The 10,933-nt window shown below is 43.1% G+C and overlaps 1 protein-coding gene across 2 annotated transcripts in view; it reads left to right on the forward strand.

Annotated features, from left to right (window-relative positions):
- LOC126354919 (uncharacterized) overlaps positions 1 to 10,933 on the forward strand; it is a 514,129-nt gene that overhangs the window by 44,207 nt on the left and 458,989 nt on the right. The gene's annotated exons all lie outside the window — the stretch shown is intronic.

Genomic DNA, 10,933 nt, shown 5'->3' on the forward strand with positions numbered 1-10,933 from the left:
AAGTTCTAGGGGACTGATGACCACAGCAGTTAAGTCCCATAGTGCTCAGAGCCATTACTAACACGTACCTGTAGCAATAAAGCAGTGTTGGGTCTGTCAGTCAAAAAGGTTACTATCACATCAAAAAAACGTTTTAATCTCGGAGCATGTGTCCGCCCTGCACGCTAACAATGGCGATTACTGGAGATGCGAAGTTTACAGCACAAACTACATATCGCTGGAGATACGAGTTTTTCATTATTGCCGCTAGATGGCGACACCGTTCAACTCGAAGAATGAAGGTTTCAACAGGCTATGTGGCATAATCGTCTACATTTGGTAATGGAGTTAACGTGGATTTCATTGTCAGATGGAGTTACGAGGTTTTCATTGCCTAGCGACGATAAAGCCATGTTGGGAGTTAAAACGATAAAACACGGTATGCTGCCAGTCTACAATTTAGCATAGAATGAGGACTGAAGACCACAACAACAACAACTTCCCGTTGTGCGACCAACCTTACGGCGGATATCATTTCATATCAATTACCCGAGTACGAATGGCAACACCGCCAATGCACAGCCTTTATATATCTCATATACACAATACCACCGTAATGTGTATATTTGAATATACAGTGAACGGCATTCTATGAATTTAAGATGTAAACACAAATTAAGAAATACCCTCAGGCCTAGAGGAAGTACTAGACACAAGTTCCTTGTGATCGAATAACATTGTTTAACAGAAGGCAGATTTGTAAAATTCTGCTACAGATGTCAATATATTTGAAACAAAATATTTAGTTCAAAACTACTGACCAAATTTGCCTACTTAGTGAGCTTCAGGTCAATGTTTACGTATGTTCGTACGTATGTAGCATTCAGTGATCCTTCAGTGTCCTAAAAGGAACGGGACATCAGAGACTACTCCAGCAGCATCGGAATATGGCCAGTAGTGCGGAAACTACGTATCCCAGCCCCTACATAACGAAACCTGCCAAAACATTTAATATTTCAACTCTGAGTCAGAGGGTGCATAGTTATTTGAAAGACCGCAAGCAAATATCTTTAAAATCTATGACTGCATTATATTTCAAAGAGTTCGTTCTCTAATTTTTGACTTAGCGAATCGCGTCTTAAAAGGCGCCGTTTTCTTTTTTTAGATATACATTATACACCACTTCTCGGTATCTTCCTCCGATTCCCGTAGGAATACCATCTTGGCCTGATACATGTGTGGAATGGCAAGTCGTCAGAGGGACACGGCCGTGTGAGGCTCTCGCGCGTATTCCCGACGTTCAAAAGTGGAGTATTACATTCAGCAATATGATCATAATATTGCAAAATGATATTTTGTCAACGAAATGTTGATATTACAAGTAGTGCATTCCCTTTTCATGGCCATCTTAGGGCTTACATGGCATACAGCAAAGCCAGTAAATTTCCCCTCGATACAAAGAGTTTGGACAAAGAAAATGTCATATGTCGTTAGAAACTCAACAACCTACAACGGTCACTTAATCGTCTACTTGGGAAGATTTGCTCTCGACCCGTGCGACCCAACTATCCAACACAGCTTTTTTAACACAAGAAACTTGGAGGTTACTACAGCTTTCTTACACTCTCCACACAGTCAAACCAACGTCTGCCTAAATCTTCCATCCTTGTTCTGCTGGAAGCATCCACAAGACATTTGGATAACCATGTATGGTACTTATCACAATAGAGAACTCAGTATGGGTAACAGTAAGTTTTAAGGCAAAACTGTCTCCAGGACCTCTCAGATCACAGAATGATTCACGTCAGTTTTGAAGACTGTCGGAACACTGTCAGTGACAGAGCACCTTGTGTTTCTGTTGCTAATATGGCGAGTACGCCGTTAGTTTGTTACATATATTTTACGAGCTTCCAACAGGAGCGACTTATTTACGGATACCTGTGTAGTTATAGTTTTTGCGTGTTCGAGGCACAGCCTTTTATTTTAAGAACTGTGTAGCATATAGTACCGCCATTGTTATCGTCCCTCATATCGTACAGGCTTTTGTTTGTTTTGCTTAATGTAGCTCGGTGTTGGTTAGACCATCACTGCGAGAGCATGTCGAATTCGTGTTGCTAATAAGGCAAATACACGTTCATTTGTTACATATTTTTACGAGCTTGAAACAGGAGCGACTTAAGTAATGGATAGGAATTGTGATTCCTGTGTACAGATGCGCGCTGAGTTGGTGACCCTTTTCTCACAGCTCCAGGCTGTGTTGGCTTCTGTCACATAGCTTGAGGCTGCTGCCAAGTGGCATCACTGTGGGGGTCAGACATGGGGATGCGAGGAACATCGAGCACGTCCCACGTGTCTCCCGATAGGTCCACTGCTGTGGCCGCCCCGGGTACTGCCTGCACTGAGGTTGACCCCACGCCCGTGGTCGAGTGATAGATCATTGTAAAGTCTGGCAGACAGCGAAACATTTTCCGAGGGGCCGATTGTAGGGCCTCCCCGGTACATTTGATGAACAGGTTTCGGGCCTTATCTGTGGCTGACGTAGTCTCTAAGACAGATGCAGTTGTTCACCCTGTTTCAGAGGAAGCTTCTCGACCTGCAGAGCCTGGGCATTCACAGAGGGTGAGTTTGCTTGTAGTTGGAAGCTCCAACGTTAGTGCGTAATGAGGCCCCTTAGGAACATGGCTACCAAGGAGGGGTGCAGCCAACTGCAAGTGGCTCATGTCAGTACCAATGACCTGTGTCGCTTTGGATCGGAGGAGATTCTCTATGGTTTCGGGGGGCTAGCGGAAATGATAAAGACTGGCAGTCCTGCTAGCGAAATTAAGGCTTCTGTAACCGTGTAGGGTGCACATTCCTTGACTTGCGTCATCGGGTGATGGGTTTCCAGGTTCCACTTTACAGGCCAGAAGTCGCTCAAATAGTTATAGGCACAGAAAGCTGGCTAAAGCCGGAATTAAGTACAGCCAAAATTTTTCAAAGGACCTAACAGTGTTCAGAAAGGATAGATTAAATACAGTTGATGGTGGAGTATTTATTGCTGTCAGAAGTAGTTTACCTTGTAGTGAAATTGAAGCAGATAGTTCCTACGAAATAATAAGGGTGGATGTTAAACTTGACAATCGGACTAAACTATTAATTGGATTGTTTTACTGACCCCCGACTCAGAAGATATAGTTACTGAACAGTTCAAAGAAAACTTGAGTCTCATTTCAAATGGGTACGCCACTCACACAGTTATAGTTGATGGTGACTTCAATCTATCTCCGATATGCTGGAAAAATTATACGTTTAAAGCCGGCGGCAGGCATAAAACGTCGTCCAAAATTGTACTGCATGCTTTCTCAGAAAATTGTTTTGAACAATTAGTTCATGAGCCCACTCGAAGCCTAAATGGTTGCGAGAGCATACTTGATCTCTTAGCAACAAATAATCCTGGACAAAAAGTGAGTATCGTGACGAATACAGGGATTAGCGATCACAAGGAAGTTGTTGACAGGATAAATGCCGCGACACCTATAACCATCAAAAAGAAACGCAAAGTATATCTATTTAAAAGAAGCTGGTAAAAATGCTGTTAACGTCGTTTTAAGAGACAGTTTTTACCTCTTCCGACCTGGTCATGTAAGCGTAGAAAAGTTGCGGCATGATTTCAAAGGGAGAATATCGAGAGCAATTGAGAGATATAAACCACTTAAATTAGTAAGTGATGGTACTGATCTCATATGGCACACAAAACGGGTCAGATCGCTGTTGCAGAAGCAACGAAAAAAGCGTGCCAAATTTAAAAGAACGCAAAATCCCCAAGATTGGCAAAGTGTTGCTGGAGTTCGAAATATAGCGCGTACTTCAATGCGAGATGCTTTCAATAATTTCCAGAAGGAAACTCTGTCTCGAAATCTGGCAGTAAAACCAAAGAGATTCTGGTCATACATAAAGCACACCAGTGGCAAAACGCAGTCAATACCTTCATTGCGCGATAACAACGTTGAAGTCACGATGAAATAAGAGAAATCAGAGCGCGCACAGTTTTTCCCCGCGCCGTTCGAGAGTGGAACGGTAGAGAGACAGCTTGAAGGTGGCACTTTATTGTGAATAGCAGAGTAATCACGACACTCAACAAAAATAAAATCACTTCACCAAGATTTAACCTGGAAACAGTATTTCTAAGGAGAGTAGCATTTAAATGTTAAGACTTACTATCGTCGACAGGTTACACAGTATCTGATACTCCCTTCTCATTATAAACGCGTTGTGCTTTGGGTAAATCTGAAAGCTACTTTTTACAGTTCTTGGAATGTCTATTCATTAGCACTTTCTATTAATTTATCCAGCACGTATTTGACACCTAATGACAAGTTGTCCGTTATAAATCCAGCAAAGACAATTTAGTAATATGCCATTCAGAACAGAGATTAAAATTACCTGCTTAATAAGAAAAAAGCATAGCTAAATACCCAGGGACATTACTAACAAGAAAATTAAAATAAGTAATTCACCAAGCCAATCAACAACATTTCAGGTGTATCAGTCGTATTACGGTTTTGTTGTTAATTTTTTTGCGTCAGCTGGGAAGAGAATGTTCGGTATATCTTTAAAATTTAATTTCTTCCGCAACTGTCGATACGTAGCCAGTGATGTATGTTTTGAACAACCTTGTCGTAGTACTGCATTCTTTTAAAATCCTTTACAAGATAATGAGTAAAAAAAAAAACAGCAGAAAGAATTGCCACACAGCTTTAATTGGCGGATCAACACTATTCTAGTTGATGAGTAGATATGGAATGCCTACAGGTGTTTGAAGCAATGCTGTTAAACACTACCTGTAGTATTAATATCGAATTTAACTTCGGTGGTGATAGACAGCGCGATCATTAGTCGTTGCGACAATAGAATTCCTAGAGAGAGAGAGAGAGAGAGAGAGAGAGAGAGATTTTTTTTTGGGGGGGGGGGGGGAGGAGATGTAAAGGTGTTCCGAAATTATTCTGGAACTCTGGCCTACTGTCCAACAGCTTAGTGCACTTCGGCTTTTTACAGTGTTTTAAACTGATGTGAGAGAAATCATGGGACACCTCCTTTTGCCCGGAGTAGTGCAACAACTCGACGTGGCATGGACTCGGCAAGGCATTGCAGGAACACTGAGCCATGCTGCTATACAGCCGTCCATAATTGCGAAAGTGTTGCCCCTGCAAGAATTTGTTCATGGATAGTCTCTCGATTATGTCCCATAAATGTTCGATGGAATTCATGTCGGGCGATCTGGGTGGCCAGATCGTTCGCTCGAATTCTTCAGAATGTTCTTCGAACCAGTCGCGAACAGTTTTGGTCCGATGTTATACGCAATGTCATCCATAAAAGGTCCATCGTTGTTTGGGAACACAATGTTTATGAATGACTGCAAGTGGTCTCCAAGTAGTCGAACATAACAGTCTCCAGCCAATGACATGTTCAAATGGACCAGAAGACCCAGTCCACATAAACATAGCCCACAAGCCCACACCGTAATGAAGCCACCACCAACTTGCACAGTGCCTTGTTACAGCTTGGATCCATGGATTCGTGGGGTCTACGCCACACTAACTCTACCATCAGCTCTTGCCAAATGAAATCGGGATTCATCTGACCAGCCGCGGTTTACCAGTAGTCTAGGGTCCAAACGATATGACTACGAGCCCAGGAGATGCGCAGCAGGCGATGTCGTGGTGTTAGCAAAGGCAATCGCGTCGGTCGCCTGCTGCTGTTGTCCACTAATGCCAAATTTTGCCGCACTGTTCTAATAGATTCGTTCGCCGTACGTCCCGCATTGATTTCTGTGGTTATTTCACACAGTGTTGCTGTTCTGTCAGCACTGACAACTCTTGGCGAACGCCGCTGCTCTTGGTCGTCAAATGAAGGACGTCAGCCAGTGCGTTGCCCGTGGTAAGAGGCAATGCCTGAGATCTGGTACTCTCAGCACACTCTTGACACTGTGTATCTCAAAATATTGAATTTCCTAACGATTTCCGAAATGGAATGTCGAATGTCCCATGCGTCTAGCTCTCATTACCATTCCGCTCTCGCGGTTCTAGGCGCGCAGTCCGGAACCGTGGGACTGCTACGGTCGCAGGTTCGAATCCTGCCTCGGGCATGGATGTGCGTGATGTCCTTAGGTTAGTTAGGTTTAAGTAGTTCTAAGTTCTAGGGGACTGATGACCGCAGCAGTTGAGTCCCATAGTGCTCAGAGCCATTTGAACCATTTTTTTTACCATTCCGCGTTCAAAGTCTGTTAAGTTCCGACGTGCGACCATAGTGGCGCCAGAAGTCTTCTCACATTACTGACCTGTGTAAAAATGACAGCTCCGCCAGTGCTCTGGTTTTTATACCTTATGTACACGATACTGTCGCCATCTGTATATGTACATATCGCTATCCCATGACTTTTGTCCCCTCAGTGTATCAATGCGAATGTCCCTCAAGACGAACAATACTTGCAACTTGAAACGAATCTATCTCAGCTATTTAGGTCAGTTTGCTTATATTACGGTCATGATTTTCTTTTAAGCTTGGTTTTTAAGATTTGACAATATTTGCCATCGCCGATTTGGTTATAACAAACCACTTAACAAACGTATCTAGGTACCTGAAAATGGCCGCAGGCCGAAATTGTGCAGTAGTATGAAAACAATCTAGCAATTAGCTGTTGAGGGGTATAGAATCGTTAACAAAAAGCTATTGCAGGAAAATTGGGAATAGATTGCTTCCCATGTGAAATCCAACTGAAGGGTCTACTTTGCGATGGAGGTTCTGTTATTTCACAGCAATTCGTGGGCGACATTGTAGCGAGATAATACTGATATTTCCCAGAAACGAATACTGATGGAGTCACCATAAAAGTCAAGCGTGTTCAGTTATGAAACACCACTCGAATGCAGCACGAAAACAATAGCAAGCAAGCAACTTGCCAGTAATTGTATCACCTGTTGGCTTTTGTCTCTGGATCTTCGGCCGACGTTTGTTTAGTAATTTTTCTGAATGGCATTGTCAAAGAATCAATCTGCATTGTCGGTGAGGGAATGGAGTCGAGCCAGCGACCGGAGATTACTGACACATACCTGTCGCACCAGCGTCTGACCGCCTTCCCCTTGTCATTACGGCTGTGGTTCTCAGGTATGAACATTTATAAACATGACAACAGTTATAATAAAAATAAAGAAAGTCTTAAGGGAAAACGAATTTTGGATTCCCATGCTGCAACGAACGACCGTTGTAGTTAACCACGGCCGTAATGACGGGGTCAGACGCTGGTCGCGAGCTCTACTCCAGTCCGCCACCAGCAGCGGAGGTTAAATCTCTGACAATGCCTGCCACAGTGTGGCGAAACCTCAGAAAAAAATGTACACAAACGTCGTAAATATGTCTCTCCACCTGACGAAACTAATTTGTATTACAAAACTCGCTCTATAATTGGATGCTGCACATTAGAAATATTTCGATACAATACTGTGATGCTAAAATTTCGCGTTTGTGGAATTAATTTCAGAGTGGTATTTCAGACTATTAACAACAGTTTGCGTTTCATAAATGTACACAGTATTTTCGCCTCGGAAGCAAGATGTAATTAAAAAATTCACGTGGTTATCAAGTCACAACTAGACTCTAAAGACTGCCAAAATGCTGTTCGGACTGTGGATAGTCACGCCCACTATTTGAAACAGCGTACAGCGTGACTGGACTCGTCTCAAAAGGCATCTTTCTCCATCTACCCTGAAAACTGTGGCAGCAACTAGATATAACAGTTAGCATGTCTTACCATATGAGGTATGACCTATATTTTGTTTTAACTTGGAAAACTGGAAATTTGTGGTAAGGTCTTATGGGACCAAACTGCTGAGGTCATCGGTCTCTAAGCTTACATACTACTTAATCTAACTTACGCTACGGACGACACACACCCATTGCTCGAGGAAGACTCGAACCTCTGACTAGGTAAGCCGCGCGGACCGTGACAAGACGCCCTAGACCACTCGGCTACCCCGCGCGGCATGTTTTAATTTCAATTCAACATTTTCTTTAGTCTCAGTTGCAAAAGACAAATTAGCGAAGATACACTATGTGATCAAAAGTATCCGGACACCCCAAAAGCCGGTCGCTGTGGTCGAGCGATTCTAGGCGCCTCAGGCCGAAGCCACGCGGCTGCTACGGTCGTAGGTTCGAATCCTCCCTCGGGCATGGACGTATGTGATATCCTTAGGTTAGTCAGGTTTAAGTAGTTATAAGTTCTAGGGGACTGATGACCTCAGATGTCAAGTCCCATAGTGCTTAGAGCCATTTGAACCATTTTAAAAACCGACAAAAACATACGTTTTTCATATTAGGTGCATTGTGCTGCTGTCTATTGCCAGGTACTCCACATCAGCGACCTCAGTACTCATTAGACATCGTGAGAGACCAGAATGGGGCGCTCTGCGGAACTCACGGACTTCGAACGTGGTCAGGTGATTGGATATCATTTGTGTCATACGTCTGTACGCGAGATTTCCACACTCCTAAACATCCACTGGTCCACTTTTTCCGATGTGATACTGAAGTGGAAACGTGAACGGAAACGAACAGCACAAAAGCGTACAGGCCGACCTCGTCTGTTGACTGACAGAGACCACCGACAGTTGAAGAGGGTCGTAATATGTAATAATCAGACATCTCTCCAGACCATCAAACAGGAATTCCAAATTGCATCAGGATCCACTACAAGTACTATGACAGTTAGGCGGGAGGTGAGAAAACTTGGATTACATGGTCGAGCGGCTGTTCTTATGCCACACATCACGCCGGCAAATGCTAGACGACGCCTCGCTTAATGCAAGGAGCGTGAAGATTGGACGATTGAACAGTGGAAAAACGTGTGGAGTGACGAATCACCGTACACAATGTGGCGATCCTATGGCGGGGTGTGGGTATGGCGAATGCCCGGTGAACATTATCTGCCAGCGTGTGTAGTGCCAACAATAAAATTCGGAGGCGCTGGTGTTATGGTGTGGTCGTGTTTTTCATGGAGGGGGCTTGCAACCCTTGTTGTTTTGCGTGGCACTATCACAGCACAGGCCTACATTGATGATTTTAGCACCTTATTGCTTCCCACTGTTGAAGAGCAATTCGTGCATGGTGATTGCATCTTTCAACACTGTTGACCACCTGTTCATAATGCACGGCCTGTGGCGGAGTGGTTACACGACAGTAACATCCCTGTAATGGACTGGGATGCACGGAGTCCTGACGTGAATCCAGGGTGTCTACATGGACAAGGAAAAAAATTCCCGGATTTTCCGGTTGAAAATACACTTTCTCCCGGGTGAAAATATTCTTTATCCGTGTTAAGTGATAGTATACTTTTCCTCGGCACAGAAAATCTTATCAGTCTTTTGAATGTTTATGGTTTTCTACACAGACGTAGAATCTGCAGGCACTTTAGAAAACAAAACTTGGAAAGATCTTAGATGCGCAGCAACATGTACGCTGCATTTTTTACGGAAGTATAAATTCAAATTCCGCCAAACACTGCACGTCATTTTCCGAAGCAATGAAATTGAGATTGCGATATGCTTTTGTAAGCCAGTCATGTCAAGTGATCTCGCCACCTCATGACAGCATAGGACACGTGATGTAGTCAACCAATAGCAAGATCTCTCTTAAATAACGCGAACACACAAAAACGAGAAGTTGATGGTTTAAATTAATATACATAGTGTTGCTACAAGAAAAACAAAGCTTTCACAAATAATATTGGTCTCGAAGATTAATAAGATGCAAGAGAAGCTAAGCTTCCACATATAAAATGCTGATCTTTTCGCGAGTGTTACACTTACAGATACATCACACAAATGTGCCAGTAAAATTTTTAATAACGACGTAAATGTCTGATCTAGGCTCGAAATCCTTGAAGATGGTCGTCCTCAAAGAGTTGATTTTTAAATGTGAGTCAAACGCTCTGTGATTTAAGAAATTCACCGTACATTCTCGCACATAATTCATCTTGCGTAAGCCGGCCGGAGTGACCGAGCGGTTCTAGGCGCTACAGTCTGTTCTAGGGGATTGATGGCCTCAGCAATTAAGTCCCATAGTGCTCAGAGCCATTTGAAGCATTTGAACCATCTTGCGTAATAGGAAATCTGCTGTGAATCTGACGCTTTTCAAACCATCATTCGCAATATTTTCTCGTGACCTGTTAGAAATAGGTTGGTTTCAGCAGTCGCCAGAGAGCACCAGATAACAGGCGTCACCGCGTTTGCGCAGCTACAATGACGCAGGAAGCCCACATGTTCGTACGTGTTAAACATTAAAAAATCTTGCATTATATCATAAATATCGTGAACGATACTAAAATGCATAATTCGTCTTAAGGTGCACAATCGTATGTCCAGATTCGGATGTAAAATTTCTTGGTGTCCCAGTACCGTAACCTATTATCTCATGTTTGGTTCTTTATTATGGCATAAAAAATGGTTCAAATGGCTCTGAGCACTATGGGACTCAACTGCTGTGGTCATTAGTCCCCTAGAACTTAGAACTACTTAAACCTAACTAACCTAAGGACATCACACACATCCATGCCCGAGGCAGGATTCGAACCCCATAGTGAATTCCAGTGTTACCGATGGAAGGCGCCACGAACTTTTAAGTCATTTTCAGCCTTATGCCCGGATACTTTTGATCACATAGTGTCTGCCAAAATATAGCGTTTAACGTATTTACGTGAGTAAATAATTTGTTCTTACCTTATTATAAAGTTCACTTTCAGTTACAACTATTACAATAGAATATGGCGGCCTTAACAACGATGAGAAAAGAGAGTATGTACTCAAAGTGTTGCTGCATGAATCATCCTCTAGCTGTAACTCCTCGTTTCTGCTATTTTTATCTCCTGCGATGGTTTTGAGTACGGAGATTATCTTTTACCCATGTAAACATAGGGAAAAACACC

This window comes from Schistocerca gregaria, chromosome 1, assembly GCF_023897955.1.
Source record: "Schistocerca gregaria isolate iqSchGreg1 chromosome 1, iqSchGreg1.2, whole genome shotgun sequence".
NCBI lineage: Eukaryota > Metazoa > Arthropoda > Insecta > Orthoptera > Acrididae > Schistocerca > Schistocerca gregaria.